This window comes from Mauremys reevesii, linkage group 3 (assembly GCF_016161935.1).
Source record: "Mauremys reevesii isolate NIE-2019 linkage group 3, ASM1616193v1, whole genome shotgun sequence".
Classification (NCBI taxonomy): domain Eukaryota; kingdom Metazoa; phylum Chordata; order Testudines; family Geoemydidae; genus Mauremys; species Mauremys reevesii.
Genome location: NC_052625.1, coordinates 10449228 through 10461119, shown reverse-complemented (window position 1 = coordinate 10461119; position 11892 = coordinate 10449228). Strand labels below are relative to the sequence as shown.

Below are 11892 nucleotides of genomic sequence, written 5' to 3'. Positions count from 1 at the left end.
GGCCGGCGTGGGCAGCTGCGCCCCTTCCCTGCGCTCCGTTCCGCGTCCGCCGGTCCCTTCTGCAGCCCCAGTTCCCCGCACCCCCTCTCCTCGTCTGCAGCCCTGCTCCTTGCACCCCTCATCCGCAGCCCTCCGCCCCCTGCACGTCATCCCCGCAAGGTGCAGGATCCCCAATTCCCTGCGTCCCCCTCACCCCCTAGTCTGCCAGGGTTCAGAGTAGCAGCCGTGTTAGTCTGTATCCGCAAAAAGAACAGGCGTCCTTGTGGCACCTTAGAGACTAACACATTTATTTGAGCACAAGCTTTTGTGGGCTGCAGCCCACTTCATCGGACGCATGCCTAGTCTGCGTTCCTAACTCCGCGTGAAACAACAGGGAAGATTTGCACTCACCCTGGTTTGGGATGTTGCTCCTCTCTGCCCGGGAGCAAGGTGGGGCCCAGTTTGCCAAAGCTTTAGACAGTGGGGGTGCGGAGGAAGGGGGGAAAAGAGCAGCATAGCTTTTTTCCCTGTGCGATCCCCTGGAAAGGAGAGACCCTTAAGGTATGTGTACGCTCAATGTAATACAGTGTGGTTCTCAGAGTCCTGGAATTCACAATGCAAAATGCACTGCTCCTCTGAGCAACAGGCTTCCCCTAACCCCCACCGCATTCCCGATTTTGATTTGTGCAAGCAAGTTGGGTCTTAACATCACCATGCAGCAGCACTAGGGGTAGCAATGCTCCTAATGTGAGCGCGTTCCGATCAGGTCACATTTATATCTTTAGAGCTTATTGTCAGAAAAAGAAGTGAATGAAATTTGTGTCTAACCCATGCCCAAAATTCCACAGCTGCTCCCTGAGGATTTCATGTGGCTGTGATGTTTTGGGGATCACCCAGACCAATAACCTGGGTTGCCTTAATGCCATGCTGCTATCGCTCAATAGTCTGACACCCATAGCCAGCCTAAAACCATAAAGGTCACCCTGGCTGCCACCAACCTAGTTACTCCTTGCAGGGTAAAACCTTTATGCTTTTAGGCTACCTGCAGATGTCAGGGCTCTGCAGCATAGTATAAAGATGCCCAAGGTTACAGGGCAGGTGGTGACAGAACCCCTTAGTGGCCTGGGTAATCTCCAAAATATGACCGCCGTATAAAATCCTCAAGGGGCAGCATCGCTGATAATCACACTTGGTGAGCATTCAAAGTAGATATTTTGGGGAAAGATTCTGAAAAAAAGTGTAAGAGACTTGAAGTACAAAGCCCTTTTGAAAATCTCGTGCTCTTAAGTCATTTAGAAGGTTTTGTAAATTCCACCCTTTGTGATGAGTGAGCTATTTCTCCTATGTCCGTTTTGATCAGTGTCTGATTTCAACATCTGGGCCCGGCCTCTGCCAGCTAATCTGCACTCAACACTCCCACTGAGTTCAACAGGAGCTTCATGGACACTGATTGTTGGCAGGATCAGTTCCTTACATTTAACATCAGTTTGGTTATCATAATCAGGCAAGTTATCCACTTCTTATTCAAAACAACTGTCAAAACATCTCTAAAACACCTTCAGAGCCAACTGAAGCATAGGGCCAAACCCTTGCTATGTATTAGGTCTGTCAGTTAATCGCAGTTAACTCATATGATTAATGGCAGTTTTAATTACATTGTTGAACAATGGAATACCAATTGCAATTTATTAAATATTTTGGATATTTTTCTATGTTTTCAAATATACTGATTTCATTTACAACACAGAATACAAAGTGTACAGAGATCACTTTATATTATTATTTTTATTACAAATATCCTCACTGTAAATATGATCAAAATAGTATTTTTCAATTTACCTCATACAAGTACTGTAGTGCAATCTCTTTATTGTGAAAGTGTAACTTACAAATATAGATTTTTTTTGTTACATAACTGCACTCAAAAACAAAACAATGTAAAACTTTAGTGCCTACAAGTCCACTCAGTCCTACTTCTTGGTCAGCCAATCGCTAAGACAAACAAGTTTGTTTACATTTACGGGAGATAATGCTGCCCACTTCTTATTTACAAATTATGTTACCTGAAAGTGAGAACAGGTGTTTGCATAGCACTGTTGTAGCTGGCATTGCAAGGTATTTACATGCCAGATATGCTAAACATTTGTATACCCTTTCATGCTTTGACCACCATTCCAGAGGGCATGCTTCCAGGCTGATGATGCTCATTAAAAAAAAAAAATCTGTTAATTAAATTCGTGACTGAAGTCCTTGGGGGAGAATTGTATGTCTCCTGCTCTGTTTTACCTGCCTTCTGCCATATATTTCATGTTATGGCAGTCTTGAATGACGTCCCAGCACATGTTCGATTTAAGAACACTTTCACTGCAGTTTTGACAAAATGCAAAGAAAGTACCAATGTGAGATTTCTAAGGATAGATACAGCACTCGACTCAAGGTTTAAGAATCTGAAGTGCCTTCCAGAATCTGAGAGGGATGGGGTGTGGAACATGCTTACAGAAGTCTTAAAAGAGCAACACTCTCATGCAGAAACTACAGAACCTGAACCACCAAAAAAGAAAACCAACCTTCTGCTGGTGGCATCTCACCTAGATGATGAAAATGGATGTGCATCAGTCTGCACTGCTTTGGATCATTATTGAGCAGAACCCATCATCAGCATGGACGCATGTCCTCTGGAATGGTGGTTAAAGCATAAAGGGACGTATGAATCTTCACCACATCTGGCATGTAAATATCTTGCGATGCCAGCTACAACAGTGCCCGGCTACAACAGTGCCATACAAACACCTGTTCTTACTTTCAGGTGACATTGTAAACACAAAGCAGGCAGCATTATCTCCCATAAACGTAAACAAACTTGTTTGTCTGAACGATTGGCTGAACAAGAAGTAGGACTGAGTGGACTTGTAGGCTCTAAAGCTTTACATTGTTTTATTTTGGAGTGCACTTATTTTTTGTACATAATTCTACATTTCTAAATTCAACTTTCATAATGTAAAGAAATTGCACTACAGTACTTTTATTAGGTAAACTGAAAAATACTACTGTACTTCTTTTGTTTCTATTTTTACAGTGCAAATATTTGTAATAAAAAATAAATATAAAGTGAGCACTGTGCACTTTGTATTCTGTGTTGTAATTGAAATCAAATCCATATATTTGAAAATGTAGAAAACATCCAAAATATTTAAATAAATGGTATTCTATTATTGTTTAACAGCACGATTAATCGGGATTAATTTTTTCAATCACTTGACAGTCCTGCTATGTATCAAATATCTTCATCAGAATGGGCAGTGGTGCATAAGCGGATCCAGGTCCAAAAGAGGAGCCATCCTGCTGCCACAAAACAGGATGTCTCCTGTTGCTTCCTCTCAGTAAATGAGCTCTTTACTGCTTCTCCTAACAGGAGTGCAATTTGCATGGTAGCTGCTTCCAACTAGCACTTGCTTATGGCAGTAACCTGAGTTAGCCAGACTGTAGGCCAGTTATTACTTTAGTTCAGCTGATCATTCCTGCTTTGGCAGAGGTACATGCCCCATTGCGTTAGGCTGGTGTCACAGTCATTGTGCTTCTGTATGGCAGGACAAAATGTAGTGTGCTCACCCATATTGTTGCTGCTATTGCTACATTTTTGTGCCTTCCGAAAGCAAGACTTACACTAACATGGTTGGCAATATTCTATGCTGAGAAACTTTTGCAAATATTTCTTTTTCATTTCTGGTTTTTAAAATAGACAATTCAAGATGGGAAATGCCAACCTGCTTAATCTGAAACGTAGTTTCATGCCAAAACGCTGGAGACCCAATTAAGCACACACACAAAAAAATAAGAATGAGACCTTCAAATTAATACATTATGGGAACTTTTGAGATTTGTATTCTATTCTAAGTGGAGCATAACCCCCTTTCATAGTGACTGCCTCATTCCCTCAGACCATGCAGTCTGATTGCCCTATATCCTCTCATGCTCTTGAGAATGATGCTGGGGACTCATGATTTTAAGGGGAAAATATCCCTTTTCAGCAACTGTAGAATACACAATTAGGTATTTCACAGCATCTTTACCCCAAGAGTGAAGTCTGTCTCTGCCTAGACAGTTGCCACTATGACATTAGGGAACAACCCTGACCACACTCCCAAGACAGGACTAGATCAAAATCCTGCATGAGAAACTCTCAACAACATATGCTATGAGGATCGACATCCCTGAATTAAAAAATCATCAAAAAGAATTATACAGGAATTGGAGCCTGATGCTGCCAGGCTTGTTGGGGTACCATTAGAAACAACTAAATATCAAGGCTCTAAAACCCATCAAAATGTATTCACAGGAAAATGTCTAAGGAAGTTTCTTTTTAATGACTCTCAAAGCTGGATTTGAACGAAAAACCCATGTTTACAGATGAAAACAAATGTTGACATTAAAGAATCATCATGTTTTCCATAACTGCCCCTCCCGTTTCTAATAGGATAGCACAGAATGACCTGAAATATAAAATGGAGAATTATTAATGGTAAGATTAGGAACTTTGATAGCGATGTTTTTAATGGTTTGTAATTCTGTATAGTGAAGGAGTACAGATGAGGTAACACTTAGGCCAAGTCTTTGCTGGCATAAATGTGGCTTTGCCAATTCTTCTTTTACATAGAATTGCAAATCTGCTTAAAATGTTGTTGCTGGGAGAACAAAGGTAACATGTTGTGTTGGAAGATGTAAGTAAAAGATACACAAATGTTTCATGATAAATAAAAAACACCCTTTTCCTGGGAAGGCCCTGGGCAGGGTGACACAAAAACAACATGAGCTAGAAACTGCAAACTCATCAGGAAGTATCTAGAAGTTGGGTAACTGAAGCTTGTGCATGCGTAATATATAGGTTACCAAAAATCTAAACAGTTGACATGCTAAAACCACTTGGATAAAGATTAAGCAATCTGTAATGTGGAAATGTATAAATGACCTTACTGAACATGGACCCAAACTTGAGAGACACTGGACCAGAAAACTGAAGAACGGGATTGCCAGACCAGGCCAAGAGATCAGAGAGGGTGACCACTATCATGGCAGAATGTGGCAATTTACCAATTCTATCTTGTCTGTTATTATATGTCTGGTATAAATGTATCTCCAGACACTATAAGTGACAATAATTCTGTCAGCAATTGTATAAATAAAGGTGAAAATAGATTAGGCCTAAATTAAATGGACTTGTGACTCCATTTCCCAACTTTTTACCCCCAACAGGCTCTTCTTGGCTGACAGCTTAGTTTTGGAGATGAGCCAAGTATGATGCCATGTAGGCGGTAGAGAGACTGCATCCACTAAGGAAACATGAATGCTGCGGAGCCTTGACTATGCCACAAAGATCTGTGACTGGGAAAAAACAGCTTCCATAGATGGAGGGATCAAACAGCCCAAGGAGGTGAAGAATTTGGGATCAAGACACAGGAAAAATCAGATCCTGATCTACTTCGATCTGGCCCAACTGCCATTGATGTAGCGCTCAATGGAGCAGGCAAAGCTGCTGTATGATACCTTTGTGCTCATCTGATCTGCAGAGCTGAGCAGAGCCATTTTAACCCATGTCATAAGTTAGGGCAGCCTCAGAGCTGCTGTAACCTGCACTAATTTGTAACAGTTCCCAAAGGTCTGTTAAGCTGTCCAGGAATTACTAGAGTTGTGCATGCTTTGGCCACACCCCCTTACTCCCAGCACACCTCTTGACACTACGGGGGCCAGGAGAGATTTGTGTAAAGCTGGCTATGCCAGCTGGGGGCTCCCCCGCGCCAGGTGAATTTTCAGCTGCCCCATTTAGGGCAGTTTACAGCCCTGTTGGTACTGCTGGAGGGACACAAAGGGCCGAACCAAAGGCTAGGAGCTGCCCTTGACTGTGGTAAACAAAAGGAAAACTGTAACTGATGGAGCAAACTCAGGTGTTCTCCAAAGAGTTACTCCAGGAATGAATCTGATCCATCGGTGGAACAGGATGCAGGAGGCATCATTTTGTTCAAGCTATAACAGCAGATTCTGATCGTTAGATGACCAGAAATAAATGAAGTATTAGTTCCTAAACAGCACTATGTCAATAAAATATTAATGTGTAAGAAGGGAATTTGTTTCATCCTGTTTTACACATGCTAAGTGTTAACCTCAATGACTCAGACAGCATGAGCGCCTCATATTATGGTGGGTAAAGCTCCCACTACCAACATGCTCACTTTGCACAGCAGCAGGCTGAGCTAATTACGCATGAAAAGATTTTGCTGCAGAACAGCTGCTTCAGAGTGCTTGGAATTTAAATATAAGAGCTTTTGAGTGCTTTGTTCAGTGCTGGTGAAAGGCACCAGGCCGACAGCAACTGGAGAAGTTCTCTCATACACTAAGACAGGAGCAGCACACTGCTAGCAGTCTCAATATACCAGCATGCTGCATTTGTATAGTGACTTTCATCCATGGATCCCAAAGCACTAGAACTATGAAGGTGGGGTGTCATTGTATATTGTCAGAAATATTATGCAGATAGGGGAAACTGAGGCCCAAAGAGTGGTATTCTGGCCATATTGACCTCAGTGGGAGCTGGTTTGGAGCCTAGTATGATTTTCGTTGGTATTACAGGCTGTTCTGTATTACACTGAGCATGTTTGTGACTTCAACCTGTTGCTCCTCCAATCATTATCTTCCCAAGGTTAATCGCTATTGTACTCTTTCATCTAGTTCCATGTTACTGCAAGAGTCTTCCTATTGCTGTATGCTCTTCTCCATACCAGCTTGCAAGCCTGATGCATAGTGCAAGGACACAAGCCTAGCATGTGGCTAATTGTAATGTCCATCTGGATCATAAATAATGTTAAAATCGGCCACACGTTACCTTGCAGGAGGGTGAGATCACTTTAGCCTGGCTAAGGAATGTATTAGACTTGGTAGAGTTAAATAACACATTGTTCCTAACAAAGGGCTAGGTTGTGCCTAGGCACTGTAGGGATGGAGGAGCTCCTGCACAACTGTCTGAGCGCTACCCACATCACTCCTCCAGACTCATGAGGGAGCAGAGAACCTCACAGGAGAAAATGAGTGGGGATCGGGTAGGGAAGAGCAGGTCTGGACCGAGCCCTAGCTCCTCCCCGTCACAACCTGGCCACTGGAGCTGGATGGGTGTATAGGGTTGGGGAGACATCATAAAGGGGCGTGTCAAATTACTACCTCCCTGGAAATTTCCTTTACTTGCATCCGACAAAGTGGGTATTCACCCACGAAAGCTCATGCTGCAAAACGTCTGTTAGTCTATAAGGTGCCACAGGATTCTTTGCTGCTTTTACAGATCCAGACTAACACGGCTCCCCCTCTGATACCTCTCTTCTAGTCAACCCCAAATGAATTTGGTTCTGCTTTTGGTTTTTGTTGTTTCACCAAGAGAGGGAGGGGACATTAATTTGGGGTCAATCTAAAACAATGTCTCGTTTCAATGTCGGGCTCCAGCCAGGGAACTGAAAAATCAATTATTCACACAGCTCTACTTGTCCCCTAACATCCTAAGTACAAAAGTCAGGCCCTGCCTTGCATTCTTTGCCCACCCAAAGCTCCCACTAGCTTCAGCAGGAGTTCTGGCTGCACAAAAGAGAGAGGATCCAAATTTTAATGTGCTGTGGGAGGCTCCACCCTTTAACCCTTTAAGGTTACTTTAGTGTATCCAATCCCCACTCTGCAAAAGGTGCTCCAGGCGTCTTAAGCTCTGGAATTGAGGGGATATAAGTTACTGTCCCCTAACCATTCCTCAGGTCTTCTTTGTCCACCTGTCTAAGGGCCCAGGCCAAAGCCCATTGAATACAGGATCCACTTCACTCCTTTCATTAGTTCTTTGTAGACAACTATTGTTAGGACAAAAAAAAAGTAAGAAGAGAGTTCTTTTAGTAGTTCTTTTGCATTAATGTTAGTGTAGTTAGGGCAGGTGAGTAATCGTGAGACATAGTTAGGGTTGCCAATTTTGGTTGGGCATATTCCTGGAGGTTTCATCACATGTCATAATCTTTAAGTCCTGGAGACTCCAGGCCAATCCTGGAGGGTTGGCAACCCTAGTGTATCTTAGTCTCCGTTTGATACTGCATACGCTAATGTCCAACCCCCTGTGATCCCTGCTGTTACATTATCACTATTGTCTACTAATATGCGTTGTAGGTTCTTACTTAAGTTTGCCAGACTGATGAGAAACAACAGGCTCAAGTGAGTAATCCATCTAGCATTTCTTATGAACAGGGTGAATGAAATATTGATCACATCGCATATGCAGCAAGCAACGAAGTGATTTTCAGCTGATAATAATGCATGTCAGACAGAAGTGGGTTGGGAAAGCAGCTCTTCTGAAATGCCTGCTCTCTTCCTGCAAACCCTGAATTGTTGCTGAACCTCTTGGAAATGCAACCTGTAAACGGAAAATAAAACAGCATGTAGTGGAAAAGCAACATCATCCTAGAGACAGAAGGAGCAGAATGACCATGTGCTGGATTGTGAAGCCCTTACTGACGTGCTGTTCCTTTCTCCGCAAGCAGTGCCACTGATCTAAAATGATCTCCTTGAGGTGTAAAGTGCTACCTCAGTGTGGGAGTGTATCAAACGCTAACCCCACGCGAGCCAGGCACACCGTTTACCTACCCTATGTGAAGAATGTATAGCTGCCCCAGATTTTCTAATGTAAGGAGAGATGGCTGTAATTCCCAGATTAAAGCGACTTGACTTTGTGGGGAAGGAGGGATGCTAAATCTAATAATAATAGATATACCAAACTCCTAGAGCTGGAAGGGACCTTGAAAGGTTATCAAGTCCAGCCCCCTGCCTTCACTAGCAGGACCAATTTTTGCCCCAGATCCCTAAGTGGCCCCCTCAAGGACTGAACTCACAACCCTGGGTTTAGCAGGCTAATGCTCAAACCACTGAGCTATCCCTCCTCCTTCTCTACTGGAAGCCCCAACCCTGTTCACCTGTGCAGCCTTTCTCAGGTGGGGCTAGATGAGGAGAGCAAAGGCTACAGACCTGATAATCCCCCTGTAGGTGGGTGGCAGAAGGGAAAGGGTGGAGTGGGCCACAGAGTGAGAAGAGCTCTGGTTTGACCTTCCCTACTCAGTAGCCGATGTGGCTAGTCAAGCATGACGGGATGGGGGTGGAGAGTAAACTGCTTCACTACAAGGGGTGAAGTAATTTGCTGTTCCCCTGCAAAGCAAGGGACCCTCAGGAGAGGAATTATGCATTCCTTGATTTTCTCCTGGGCTATGCACTGCCCCTGCTTCAGATCATAAAGTTACCAACCAACCTCATGTGCTCAGTGACTTACTTTGTACTAGTATAACTCCTTCCCTTGTGTAATGATTATTTCAGAGAACATACCTGCAGTAGGAAGGCAGGATTACAGCAACATGTTTGAAGCAGAGCTTGAAATGTGCCTCAGTTTTCTCAGATTAAATATTCTTCTTCTTACATGGTTATTTCTCTTTGTATTCATTTGTTAATAACTCTTACAAAAACATACTCCTGTGCTATGCAGTCCCTCCCCTAATAGTCCTCCATTAATAACAAAATTAGCCAATGGACACTGGTTCAAATCAGTCTCAGGTCTGCTGTGAAAAAAATTCATGACCATCTAGGATCCTCAGGGCAGGGCAGGTCTACAACTAAGCGGGGTCGACTACAAGTGCGTCGTTCAGTCGTGAATATAGTATAGCCAACCCCCTAGTCCTACTACGACCCACCGCCCCGCCCGGAACGGAAAGTCGTCCGCGGCGGCTCCTCTCCGCGCCCGCGCCTTTTGGTTTGGTGTGGTGGAGTACCGACCCGCTTCGCGGAGAGAGAACTATCGCGTCAGATTTAGACGCGATGAGTTCGAAACTCGAGTCGAACTCACGCGCGCGACGGCTGGTAAGTGTAGACTAGCCCTCAGTGACAGACCTGGAATGAGCTGGTGAACTCAGTCCAGTTCAAAAAGGGGAAGAATCCATGTCACAGAGATCACCAACACAACTGATACAAATCAGTTTCCCAATGCCACCAACCCTGAATTCTTCCATCCATCCCTTCATTGGTCAACTAGTCATTTTCCAATTTGTTCTAGTTGTTTTAAAAAAATTCCTTTTAGTTGGTTGGAAATTTGAATTGAAATTGAAACATTAATACGCAGTTTAAAAGCATATATATGGTAAAACACTTGTACCTGAAAAAGCATAATAGGTTTGAAAAGTATGAACAAAGACTTGTGTACATGGCTAATGAATGCACCAATGCAAATGGGAATCAAGTATTAAATTATTGCATACGTTATCTTGATGTCAGTGGAAGGCCAGTAGATGCATTTCTAGATGTTCAGGTTATAGAAGACACATCAGCTGAATCGCTGATAACCCACATTTTAGAAGAGTTACATGCCTTTAAATTGGACCCCAACCAGATGGCTGCTTGCGCATTTGATAGAGCTGCAAACTTCTCTAGAAGACATGATGAAGTACAAGCTTTGCTCAGAAAAGTGTAAACCTAATCTCTCCTATACACACTGCGGAGGGCATCTACTCCAACTAGCACTAGTATGAGCTGCAGAATATTCAAAAGACATTTAAAAAGCCATAAATTTAATGTCTTCGTTATACACTTTTTTCAACAAGAGTCCAAAAAGACTGAACATCTTGGGAAAAAAAATAGATGATGCTCTGGAACTGAAGTTAAAATTAGTCCAACCTGGGAAAACCCGCTGGCTTTCTCATGAGTGATTCTTGGCTATTGTCTTAAAATTACTGCAGCTGTTATTACTGGCTTTGGAAAGTATCTATCAGGAGGGGATGGATCTAAGTTGTGAGGCTAGTGGACTAGTTTTGCTAAGACATTCAGAGAAGACAATTTCCATTCTCTCTTTTGTAAGTCTACTGTTGAAACCACTTGGGTCATTAAACAATGCCATCCAGGCATCTGCTACAACAGTAGCAGATCTTTGTCCAGCAATAGAAGCTACACTTGGATCAATCAGAGAGATATCCATTGACAACGTACTGGAAGAAGCAAAGACTTCAGTCCAGAAGTTGACTAATGAAGGCACTTATATTGAATCCTTAAGTGAAGAGGACAAGAAGTGTTTGTTAAGCCAGCTGAACAAACTTGATCCTTACAAATCTACAGCAGCGACTTCTGGATTCTACTCAACCTCTACATAGCTTTTAAAGATGCCCGTCTTATAAAACACTGACAGGCGAATGGAGTGAGGCACTACAATCAATGGGGCTGCCATGTGATCAGGACAGAATGGAGAATTTGAACACAGAGAGGTATGTCATAGAACAAATGAATGAAGATTTGACTTCAACTTCTGTTTTTTATCGTCACTAGTGGCTCAACCTGATCTTTGTGCTATGTTTCCTGGGATGAAAGAAGTAGGAATGCATCTCTTGCTACTCCCAGCTACAGCAACAGCTACAGTTGAGTGTTCTTTTTCATCACTGATAGAATTTTGCATTCTGATAAAAGTCGCCTTCTGCCTGATCATATGAATGAAGTAATGAGCATATCAATTGAAGGACTGGAAATACCGGACACACGAGAAGCCACCAAAGATGAACGCACTGCATTTGAGAAGTTCATTAACAGAGTTGTGCAAAATTACAACAAGAAACCAAGAAGGATGTTAGATGTAGTGCTTCATAGAAGGCCTGAGTAGCCAACTTTAATTTGTGTGATGATTTTTAAAATATGAGTTAAATCTAATAAAGTGATTGTGAAACATATTTCAGTTTTTACTATGGTGCCATGCAGCCCACCTTCAACCTTATGGTCTCGCTCCTCGGCCTTCACCCCCCTGTAAATTCGAACATCTCGTCTTATTTCAATTCCTGGGGAAACACTGATTGGAGCAGTCTCCAGTATGGATATACGCAGATTAAT

The 11892-nt window shown here is 42.9% G+C and overlaps 1 long non-coding RNA gene across 1 annotated transcript; it reads left to right on the top strand.

Moving 5' to 3' along the window:
- Positions 1-226: 226 nt before the first annotated feature.
- LOC120399978 lies at positions 227-6092 on the top strand. The gene is made up of 2 exons (XR_005595440.1): positions 227-540; positions 5230-6092. It is a non-coding gene; the product is annotated as an uncharacterized LOC120399978 (long non-coding RNA).
- Positions 6093-11892: the final 5800 nt, after the last annotated feature.